Source organism: Phyllostomus hastatus, unplaced genomic scaffold (assembly GCF_019186645.2).
Source record: "Phyllostomus hastatus isolate PE091 unplaced genomic scaffold, TTU_PhHast_1.1 phas_contig_80, whole genome shotgun sequence".
NCBI lineage: Eukaryota > Metazoa > Chordata > Mammalia > Chiroptera > Phyllostomidae > Phyllostomus > Phyllostomus hastatus.
Window position 1 is genome coordinate 7,633,088 of NW_025333960.1, and position 12,753 is coordinate 7,645,840.

General features: G+C 36.5%; 1 protein-coding gene across 1 annotated transcript in view; it reads left to right on the forward strand.

Annotated features, from left to right (window-relative positions):
* PIEZO2 (piezo type mechanosensitive ion channel component 2) overlaps positions 1 to 12,753 on the forward strand; it is a 503,470-nt gene that overhangs the window by 274,421 nt on the left and 216,296 nt on the right. The window lies entirely within an intron of this gene.

A 12,753-nucleotide genomic window follows, 5' to 3' on the forward strand; every position in this document is an offset into this window, starting at 1 on the left:
GAATCACAAAAACAAACAAAAAGAGTCACCTAAAATAGGGAGACAAAGAAAGAACCCATAATAAAAAGGAATGAAAGATACTTCTGAAAGAGCTCAATGAAATGGAGTCAAGCAGACTATCAGACATAGAATTTTAAAAAAACAATGATTATAAGGACGTTCAAGGAACTCATTGACAACTACTAGGAACTGAGTGGGAACTATAACAGTATGAAAAAGGAAATAGAAACTATAAACAAGAACCAGGAAGAAATGGAGAATACAATATCTGAAATAAAAAATACACTAGAAGGAGTTAAAAGCAGGCTGGATGAAGCAGAGGACTAAATTAGTGAGCTGGAAGACAAGGTAGAAAGAAATATCCAGGTACAGTAGCTACACTAAAAAAGACTAAAAAATATAAAAATAGCTTAAGGAAGTGCAAGACAACATGAAGCACAACAACCTTTAAATCATAGGAATAACAGGAGAAGAAAAGGAGCAAGGGGGTAGAAAACCTCTGTGAAAAAAATAATGACAAAAAAGTTCCCTAACCTGGAGAGGGGAAAAGCCATGCAAGTTCAGGAAGAACAGAGGGTCCCAATCAAGATGAACCCAAAGAGGCCACTCCAAGACACATCATAATGAAAATACCAAATTTTAAAGGCATAGAGAGAATCTTAGAGGCAGCAAGGGAGAAACAGGAAGTAACATACAAGGAAGCTCCAATAAGGCTAGCAAATGACTTCTCAACAGAAACAAGCCAGAAGGGAATAGCCAAAAATGTTCCAAATAATGAAAACCAAAGTCCTGCAACCAAGACTGCTCTACCCAGCAAGGCTCTTAGTTAAAATGGAAGATGAAATAAGCAGTTTCCCAGACAAAAGAAGGCTAAAAGAATACACCTCCACCAAACCAGCCCTGCAAGACATGCTAAAGGGACTGCTATAAGAAGAGGAAGAGTGAGAGAGAGAGGAGCATAGGAACAAAGGGGGGGGGTATGGCAATGAGTAAGTACCTATCAAAAATAACCCTAAACATAAATGGATTAAATGCTCCAATCAAAAGACACAGCTGAATGGATAAGAAAACATGACCCCCACATATGCTGCCTACAAGAGACCCACCATAGAAGAAAAGACCTGTACAGACCGAAAGTGAAGGGCTGGAAACAAATTTTCCAAGCAAATAGACAGGGAAAAAAAACAGGGGTAGCAATACTCATATCAGACAAAAAAGACTTCAAAAAAAGGCCATAAAAAAAGACCCGGAAGGTTGCTTCATAATACTCAAAGGAAGAATCCATCAAGAAGACATAAACATTGTAAATATATATGTACCCAACATAGGAGTACTCAAACATATAAGAAAAATCTTGGAGAACTTCAAGAAAGAAATAGACAGCAACACACTTAAAGTAGGGGATTTTAATAGTCTACTGTCAACAATGGATGGATCTTCCAAACAAAATATCAGCAAGGACATTGTGGCATTGAACAATGTCCTAGATCAAATGGACTTAAATGAGATATATAAAACCTTGCATCCCAAAGAAGCCAAGTACACATTCTTTTCAAATGCACAGGAAACATTTTAAAATAGAGTACATGATAGGACACAAAATAAGCCTCAACAAAATTCAAGAAAATTGAAATCATTTCAAGCATTTTCTTAGACCACCAGCAACTGAAACTAGAAACAAACCTCAAGGGAAAAATCTCAAAAACATTCCAATTCATGGAGATGAATATCTTGCTATTAAACAATGATTGAGTTAATAAAGAGATCAAGAAAGAGATCGACAAATTTCTGGAAACAAATGAAAATGAACTCACAACAGTCCAAAACCTATGGAGCACAGTGAAGGCAGTCCTGAGAAGGAAGTTCATAGTAATTCAGGCCTACCTGAAAAAGATAGAAACATTTCAAATAAACAACCTAACCTGACATTTATAAAAACTGGAAAAACAACAACAAACAAATCCCACTGTGAGCAAAAAGAAGGTAATAACTAATATCAGAGCAGAATTAAATGACATGGAGATCAAAAGAACATTTCAAAAGATTCATAAATCCAGAAGCTGGTTTTTTGACAAAGATAAATGAAATTGACAAACCTTAACCAGACTCATCAAGAAAAAAAGAGAGGACCTAAATAAATAAATCAGAATGAAAAAGGAGAGATTACTGACACCACAGAAATAAAAAGGATTATAAGAAATTACTACAAACAACCCTGGCTGGTGTAGCTCAGTGGATTGACCATGTGCCTGTAAATGAAAAGGTTGCCAGTTTGATTCTCAGTTAGGGTTCAGGCCTGGGTTGTGGGCCAGATCACGAGTAGGGAGAGTACAAGGGCAAACTTACATTGATTGGTGTTTCTCCCCCTCTGTTTTTCTTCCCCTTCCCCTCTCACTAAAAATAAATAAATAAAATGTTTTTAAAAAGAAATTACTACAAACAGCAATATGCCAAGAAATTTGAAAACCTGGGTCAAATGGACAAATTTCTAGAAACATATAATCTTCCAACACTGAATCAAGAAGAAGCAGAAATCCTGAACAGACAGATAACAGCCAGTGAAAATGAAGTGGTAATCAGAAACTCCTGGCACACAAAAATCCTGGACTGGATGGTTTCACAGGAGAATTTTACAAAACATTTAAGGACACACTAACCCTTGTCCTTCTCAAACTCTTCCAAATGTCTAAGAAGAGGGAAGCCTTCCAAACTCGGTTTATGAAGCCAGCATAATCCTAATCCCAAAACCAGATAAAGACACAACAAAGAAAGAAAACTACAGGCCAATATCACTGATGAACATAGATGATAAAATGTTGGCAAACCACATCCAGCAAATACATTAAAAAGATCATACACCATGATCAAGTGGGGTTCATCCCAGGGATGCAAGGATGATACAATATTTGCAAATCAATAAATGTAATACATCACATAAACAAAAGAAAAGGCAAAAATGACATGATGATATCAGTAGATGCAGAAAAAGCATTTGATAAAATCAGGTACCGATTTATGATAAAAACATTCATCATAGTGGGAGTAGTGGGAGCATACCTCAACATGATAAAGGCTACATATGGGAAACATACAACCAATATCATATTAAACAGGCAAAAACTAAAAGCTTTCCCCTAGCATCATGAACGTGAAAAGTGTGTCCACTTTCACCACTTCTATTCCCTATATTATTGGAAGTTCTAGACAAAGCAATCAGAAAAAAAGGAGGAAGTAAAACTGTCATTGTTTGCAGATGACATGACAGTGTGCATAGAAAACCCAGTAGACTCCACAAAAAAACAACTCAACCTAATAAGCGAGTTTGGCAAAACAGCAGGATACAAAGCCCATATTCATAAATCAAAGGCATTTTTGTGCACCAACAGTGAAAAATCAGGAACAGAAATTAGGGAAAAAAATCTCATTTGCTGTAGCAACAAGAAAAATAAAGTACATGAGTATAAACCTATCCAAGGTAGTGAATGATCTGTACTCAAAAAACTACACAACACTGAGGAAATAGATTAGAGAAAACATGAATAAGTGGAAGCATATACCATGTTCATGGATTAGAAAATTAACATCATCAAAATTTCCATACTACCCAAAGCAATTTATAGATTCAATGCAACACCTATTAAAATACCAGTGACATATTTCACAGATATAGAACAAACATTACAAAAATTTATATGGAATCATAAATGACCCTGAACACCCTCAGCAATTTTGAAAAAGAAGAAGAAATTAGGAGGGATCAGAATACCTGATATCAGACTATACTGCAAAAACACTGTAATCAAAACAGTCCGCTACTGGCATAAGAACAGACACATAGACCAGTGGAACATAATAGAGAGCCAAGAAATAAACCCATGTCTGTATGGTCAATTAATATTCAACAAAGGGGGCAGAAACATAAAATTGAGTAAAAATAGCCTCTTCAACAAATGGTGTTGAAAGATCTGGACAGCTACATGCAAAAAAAAAAAATGAAATTCAACCATCAACTTAAACAATACACAAAAATAAACTCAGGATGGATAAAAGATTTAAATACAAGCCATGACACCATAAAAGTCCTAGAGGAGAACATAGGCAGGAAAATCTCAGATATTCCACACAGCAATATTTTCACCATATGTCCCCTAGAGCAAGTGACATAAAGGAAAGAGTAAATAAATGGGACTTCATCAAAATAAAAAGCTGCTGCTTGGCTAAAGAAAACATCAGCAAAATGAAAAGGGAACCAACCATATGTGAAAATGCATTTGTCAATGATACTTCAGACAAGGGTTTCATCTCCAAAATATATAAAGAACTCATACAACTCCGCTCCAGGATGACAAACAATCTAATTAAAAAATGAGGAAAGGACCTGAACAGACATTTCTCCAAGGAAGGCATACAGAAGGCCCTGACAAGTAAAATGATGATCAGCATCACTAGCCATCAGAGAGATGCAAATTAAAACCACAATGAGATACCACTTCACATCAGTCAGAATGGACATTATTACTAATCAACAAACAACAAGTGCTGGCGAGGCTGTGGACAAAAGGGAACCTTAGTGCACTGTTGGTGAGATCGCAGACTGGTGCAGCCACTGTAGAAAACAGTATGAAATTTCCTCAAAAAACTAAAACTGGAACTGCCTTTTGACCTGGCAATTCCACTGCTAGGATTATACCCTAAGAACCCTAAAACACCAATTCAAGAAAATCTATGCACTCCAATGTTCATAGCAGCATTATTTATAATAGCAAGTGCTGGAAACAGCCTAAGAGTCCATCAGTAAATGAGTGGAGCAGAGAACTAGGTACATTTACACAATGGAATTCCATGCAGTAGAAAGAAAGAAGGAGCTCCTACCCTTTGCGACAGCATGGATGGAACTGGAGAGCATTATGCTAAGTGACATAAGCCAGGAGATGGAAGATAAATACCATATGATCTCACCTATAAGTGGAGCCTAAGCAACAAAATAAACAAACAAGCAAAATAGAACCAGAGACATTGAAATAAGAAACAAGCTGGCAGTAACAAGAGGAGAGAGGGGAATGGGGGGGGGAGGGAAAAGGTCATCAAGGAACATCTATGAAGGATCCATGGACACAGCCAAAAGAGTTAGGATTGAGGGTTGGAGGTGGGAAGTATGGTGTGGGGAAATTGAAGATAACTGCTAGAGCAACAATAAAAAAAAGACAAAAAAATTAATTTAGTTCATTTTTCCCAAGTATTTCAATGCAGTAATTCACAAAGGAGATAACAGTATTTATTGCTGGTATGGTTTAAGAATGACAATTTCTGGTTGTTTTTCATGTTACCTTTTTAACCCCACTTCCAACAAAGCCTGGTAGTTCACTAGCTGGGCAGTTTGACCAATGTTTTGTCTTTAACATGGAAGGCAGAACACTCAGGGTGTTCTGAGTGTTCTGAGTGTTCTGAGTGTTCCACTGCTCCCAGTGGTGCAGCTGTTTTCATGAATGTTATGGTGGATTCTTCTCTTTAGTTATGAATCAATTTTTTGGAGACTTCAAATAATGATCTATAGGAATTTGTACTGTGAGGAGGGATGGAATATTCTTTTAAACTCAGAGAAAATAAGTAAAAAAAAATACAAATGCAAGAAGCAGGGCATGTGCAGCTCCCCAGATGGAAATGGAGAAGGTCCTTGGGACACTGCAGCTTTATCATTATTTCTGACAACATAAGGACATATTTCTGAGGGGCTTCCACAAGTGCTTTTGTGTGGTGATAGCCTTGCTGTGGTGAGGGAAAAAAATCAATAAAGTAGAAGCACATGAGGAGCTCTCAGATGCCTGAAGAACTTGACAAGAGGTGAAATGAGAGAATAAAATGTATGACCTTTTACACAAATGTTACTGTTGACAAGTTGGAAAAGGCACACCTTATTTTTGATTGGGCCAAGTGGGAGAAAGGAAGGTGAAAATTCACAGTGATAGAAACTGCATCAGCAAAGACCCACAAGGTGGAATGAATATGTAACTGCCCTAGGATGGCGAAGGGTCTACAATAACTGTACACATTTGAAGGAACAAGAAGTAATACTGAACACCTGAACCTTGAATATCAGGTAAAGGACTTCGGATTTGATGTTATCAGTTTTAGGGTATTGTTTACAATCTTGCCCAAAAGAGTCACATGGTCAAAGAAGTGAGTTTTATTGTTACTGTTTGAGCGAGGTCCAACCACTTTGTTTTATTTTGTTTTTTGTTTGTTTGTTTTAGAATTTTGACAACAGTACTGGTTTACTGGTAAATGTTGAACTACCAGCTCTCTTAGGGAAAAGTACCCAATTTGCAGCATTGACCAACTTCTATGACATAAATACTCCCTTTGCGGTTGATTTCAAGGTACTTACATATTGTCACTGAACATAGAGCTGGAACCAGCCAGTTATAGCACACTCCTGAACAGCCAGGTGCACAAGGATGAGTACATAACAGTCTCCTTAGCCCTTTCTTCCCTTTCTCTTCTCTTTATCCTGTGAATGTCCTCTGTCAAAGCAAAGACTTTGGCATTCTCTTAATTGACCCGCTACCTCATAAATAACAAAGTGAAAAGCCAGCATTACCATGGTATAAAAATGAATTGTGTGTGTTATAGCAAGTTCTCACAGTGAAGTAAGTGATTAAATTAGACAAACTGTGTTTGAATTTTAAAGTATTCACACAAATCCAGTCAGTAACGTGAAAAGTATTTTGAATATCCAACACCAACTCATATCTTTAGGTAATTAGAAATTGGCATTTAATTGACATTTTATTGGTAAAATTCACTGAAGTGAGCTAATTTTTAGAGTCTCTAATTCATCAACTGTGGATTCCCTTGATTTGACTATTGAAAGTGATTCTCAATAAATGTTACATTTCTTTCCAGAGTCTCTAAATATTTCTCCATTCAGATAAAATATATTGGTCCTGCTATATGTGGCTTGCTATATGAAGTCAGATATTAAATTAAAAAACAGCATTTATGCTTATTATTAAGACATATATGGGAAGCAGTTGAAATCAGAGTTGTATCTCTTTTATTGCTTTTACTATTTGCTATACATTCACTTTATTTGTCTGCTCTTAAAGTCACCTATTAAATCTGCATGACTGATGAAGTTGAATGAGGCAGAGTCATGCTTCAACTTAAGAAAAACAAAAACAAAAGCAGACCAACTCTCAGTGCCTGAACTTCAGAGGCTACCTGAGAACAAGGTCCAACCACTTTAATAGTGTGTATTCATTTAATAAGGCTCATTTGATGTTTTACTCATTTTTTGGAATTCAATTGAAGTTGATGTTTCTATCAACTATGAACCAGAGGATGTGTCCCCACCAAAGAGTAACATAAAATGGGAGTGTTCTTGAACCCTTTAAGGTACATGTGGTTGTGTTTATGCCCCTATGACCATTGTCAGCATTTACTGAAACCATGAGGTACTTCTTCTTTCCCAGCTTTATCTCAATCTTGCTGCCTTTTTATTTTGGATTTTCTTAGTCATAATGAAATTTTTAAGTTAGGAAGACCCTTAGAAGTAATTTTGTCAGTGAGAAACAACTTAGAAAAATAGTTTACTCATTAATGTACATACTCATCTCACTTCTCCTTTAGACTTTGACAGGAAAATGGTAATTGAGTTTGATTAATGAGTCATCAGACCAACTATAAGCATAAGCATTATGACATCAGTTGGTCATTCTTTTTTTTTCCCAGGCAAGGTAATTGACTTAATTTTTTTCAAATATGTTCTATACAAGGAAACAGTATTACTGTTGTGACTATGAAAAATATGAGGTATGAAAGATATACTTTTTTACCTACCAACCAAGTTTCAAGCAGCTTAAGAACTTGAATACTACCAATATAGTTGGCTGTATCCCTATCCCTCTCCTTTACCCAGAAATACTTGTTATTTTCATGTAGTTCTTTATGCCCAAATCCCTAAGCGGTTAATATTCTGAATGTTTCCTACTTCTATTTCCTCCCTCCCTCCCTCCCTCCCTCCCTCCCTTCCTTTCTTCTTGCCTTTTTTTTTCTTTTCTTTTTTCTCAACTTTATGCTTGTGAGATACATAGATGTAGACCTAGGTCACACATACATTTACACTAATTTATTGATTTATAGCATTTATCTTATCTTATGGATATATCCTTATTTAATCTATTCACTTCTTGAAGGATATGTAGGTTATTCCCCATTTCCAGCTTCCTCAACTCCCTTTCAAGAAGTATAATCACTCTAAACAAATAAAATCAACGTAACTATAACAAAATTGGAAAGGAAATGTTTGACTGTTTAAGAGAACACGGAACTTCTGGCCAAGATGCAGGCATAGATACACTGTGCCTCCTCACACAACCAAAAGAAGGGCAACAACAAATTTAAAAACAGAAAGTAACCAGAACTGCCAGAAAATTGAACTGTATGGAAGGCAGACAACCAAGGAGTTAAAGAAGAAACATTCATCCAGATTAGTAGGAGGGGCAGAGATGGGCAGCTGGAGTAGAAAGGATGCACAGCAAGGGAGCAGCTGGAGGACCGGGGTGGGTGAGGCAATGGCTGGAAGACCAGGTGATCCCATATTTGCATATGGATAAACCATGAGGAACAACAGGGGAGCAAGACAGACCATGCAACCCAGGGTTCCAGTGCAGGAAAATAAAGTCTCAAAACCTCTGACTGAAAACACCTGTGAGGATTGAGGCAGTAGAAGAAACTCACAGGAGAGTTTGTTGGAGACTCACAGTGTCCTAGAACATACACAAATCCACCCACCTAGAAATCAGCACCAGAAGGGCCCAATTTCTTTGTTGACAGCAGAGGAAGTGACTGAAAGCTGGCCGAGAGCTGAGCAAGTGACATTGTTCCCTCTCTGACCCTTCCCCCACATACAGTGCCACAACACAACAAAGTGGGTTGCCCCACCCTGTCAAATACCTAAGGCTCCTCCCTCTACTATGTAACAGGCAAGCTCAGACAAAAAAAATGTGTCCCAAATGAAAGAACAGATTAAAGCTCCAGAAAAAAATACAACTAGGCAATGAAGAGATAGCCAACCTATCAAATGCAGACTTCAAAATACTGGTAACCAGGATGCTCACAGAAGTGATTGAGAATGGTTGCGAAACAAAGGAAAAAGGGAAGGCTATGAAAAGTGAAATAAAGGAAAAGGTACAAGGAACCAATAGTGACAGGAAGGGAACCAACAGTGACAGGAAGGAAACCGGAACTCAAATCAATGGTGTGGACCAGAAGGAAGAAAGAAACATTCAGCCAGAACAGAATGAAGAAACAAGAAGTCAAAAAAATGAGGAGAGGTCTAAGAATCTCTGGGACAACTTTAAATGTTCCAATATCTGAGTCATAGGGGTATCAGAAGGAGAAAGGAAAAGCAGGAAATGGAAAACTTATTTGAAAACATAATGAAGGAGAACTTCCCTAATCTGGCAAAGGAAATAGACTTCCAGGAAGTCCAGGAAGCCCAGAGAGTCCCAAAGAAGTTGAACTCAAGGAAGCACACACCAAGGCACACCATAATTACATTACCCAAGATGAAAGATAAGGAGAGAATCTTAAAAGCATCAAGAGAAAGTGAGACAGTTGCCTACACAGGAGTTCCCATAAGACTATCAGCTGATTTCTCAAAAGAAATCTTGCAGGCAAGAAGAGACTGGAAAATCATGAAAGGCAGGACCTACATCCAAGACTGCTCTGTCCAGAAAAGCCATCACTTGGAATGGAAGGGCAGATAAAGTGCTTCCTAGATAAGGTAAAGTTAAAGGTGTTCAGCATCACCAAGCCTGTATTATCTGAAATGTTAAAGGGATTTATCTAAGAGAAGAAGAGCAAAAAAATATGAACAGTAAAATGACAACAAACACACAACTACCAACAACTGAACCTAAAAAACAAAAACAAAAACAAAAACCAACTAAGCAAACAACTAGAACAGGAAGGGTTTTGCAGAAATGGAGATCACAAGGAGGGTTATGATTGGGGAGGGGGAGAGGAGAGAATGGGGGAAAATGTACAGGGAATAAGAAGCATAAATGGTAGGTACAAAAATAGACAGGAGGAGGTCTATTTCCTATACTTAAGAATAGTATAGGAAATGTAGAAGCCAAAGAACTTATATATACAACCCATGCCCATGAACTAAGGTGGAGAAATGCTGATGAAGGGCAGGGTACAGGCAAAGGGGAATAAAGGGGAGAAAAAAATGGGACAACTGTAGTAACATAATCAATAAAATATATTTAAAATATAAAAAGAACGTGGTGTTTTAAGCAATTTAGTACATGCTTTTATATATGAAAAATGTAATTGTCATATGGCTGGAAAGCAGCAATATCTAGGATATTTTATGTATAAATATATGCATAGGTCTTATTAATTTATTTACTAAAATAGGACTTCTATGCAAAATCTGGTTAGCCTGATTCCAAATTCAAAATTTACTCAAAATTTAATTTATTGTTAAATGCACAGTAATGTATATTTATATTAGTTTAGAAGGCCTTATACATATATTACTCTCTATGCTGTGCACTGTCTCTGGACATTTTAATTTATTCTATTGAGTTAGCCAACATGTGTGAGAAGAAAACTCTCAAATCTTCCCCTTCAGCCATGACTCCTCTCCCAGGCACAGATCCCATGTGGGTCCCAGTATGAACTCTAGCCTCTGCACCTGAATGTCTTAATCATATCTCACACTTAATGTGAAAACACTACCTCTGGACCCAACATTTCTTAAAATATGTGCCATGAACACTAGATGAGCAGAATATAATAGATATTAGATTAAAGTTTGAAGAAACAGATGTGGTCAAATAAATTTTGGAAACAGAGGCTTAAATAAACTCAAATTTATTGTTTACAACAGTACTTTACTATAGTAATATACATTGTGATTTTCTAACACTTTTTGGACCCAAGACTTTTTTCTTTTGCTTTGTCTTGTTTTGTTTTAATTCACAGCATTTCTAAGGACTAGCATTCTGATTAATGTATTTTAGTAGACACTGGTATAAACAATGAAGAGGGAATTTTTATTGATAAGACAGTCCCCTAATGACATATCAATTAGAGTATGACCTGTTCATTATGCATGGTCTTCAATAGGTTCTTCAAGGTGTCATTGTTTCTGCAATGGCAGCATTATGAAGCACTGCTTTGTTAACACAGCAGGCCAAGAGTAGTAGTTAATGGGTAAGCAGCTCTGTGGCCTAATGATTCTACTCTAAATTGGGACCACAGCCCAATTCTGAATCCAGTAGCTGAATTTTCTCACAGCAGGTAGAGTGATTGCTTTTGCAAACTGAATTCATTTAGTCCCTTAATATATGTATGCTATGAAATGTCTCTTGGGACTGAGAAGCACAAAGCTAAGGCTGTTGTCTCAAAGGAACTGTTTGCAAATTGGGAGTTAATGCAGTCCACAGGTGGGAAAAGGATATGGCTCTGCTCTGGCTTCCTAAGTCTCTGCTGTGATGCAAGAAGCAGCTGAAGCCACAGCTGGAGTTCCTGTTACCTTTCCTTTAAGAACTCTTTTCCCCCTAAACTCACTAAGTTCGTGCTTTCCAAAAAATGCCAGTTACTTTGTTTTCCATGAAAGAGCAATAACAACCTTTTCTACCAAATCCTCCTTGATCCCCTTCCTTCTCATTCTAATGATACTAATTCTCATTTGCGCTGTTTGATCATTAGGCGTAGACTAAAAGTGTACAACTGATCTCTACATTTTCCTGTGATAAAATCAACCATGAAAAGTCATTATAAATTTAGTTTGGATGAAGTTTTCTTAATCAAACTTTCTTACACTTGTCCCAAAGGAAAGGAATTTGCCATTTTAAAAAACCTCTGACATATAACCATGTTCATTTTACTTTTGGAGCTAAGGGGATCTCTTATTACTTTCATGTTTCTGGTTCAGAAAAGGTTAGAGCCATTTGTAAAAATGAAACTTATGCAGAGCATGCCCTCTTCCAGACCTATTTTTTTTCCTTAAAAAAAGCAAATTAAATTGGTCTTGGGATTTTCCCCTAGAATACCCTAATTAGAATATTCTTTACTTAATTAAGATTTATTTTTATATATATTGTACTAACAAATACATGGAAAATGATAAACATACAATAGTAGTTGACTAGTTACATAACTACTACTAATTGACCATGAGCATGGTAATATTTCAAAATCATTAATGAGTTGTGAAAATGTTCATGATTTAATCAAATTAGTTTTTCAAAACAATAGGTAAAGCATGGGATTAGTTTGGTTAACGTTAAATGTATTCATCTACACAAAGAAGGGAGATTGGAAGCAGAGGCCATGTGGACACATACATGAGAACACAGCAGTCAAAAGCACAAAATTTGGGCTCCAGGAACTTGAGTATAATTCTGTTTTTTCCCTCTCCATGACATTGGGGAAATTTGTTTGCCTTTTTAAGCCTTAGTTTTTTTTCATATCTAAAAGAAGGTTAAATAATAATGCCTAACTCTATATGGTAGTTAGTTGGATTAAATAATACATGCTAAGCTCTTAGCATGAAGCAATTGCTCTGTAGTGGTAGACATTATTACTACCTTTTTAATTTACCAAAATGTTACCAATGGTTATTTCTAGGTGAGGGAAGCCTTGTGATTTATTGTGTTTTTATGTTTTTATCAACATATATAATGCATGTAATATAAAATAATAGGTATTTAATATAGTATTTAATTACACAAA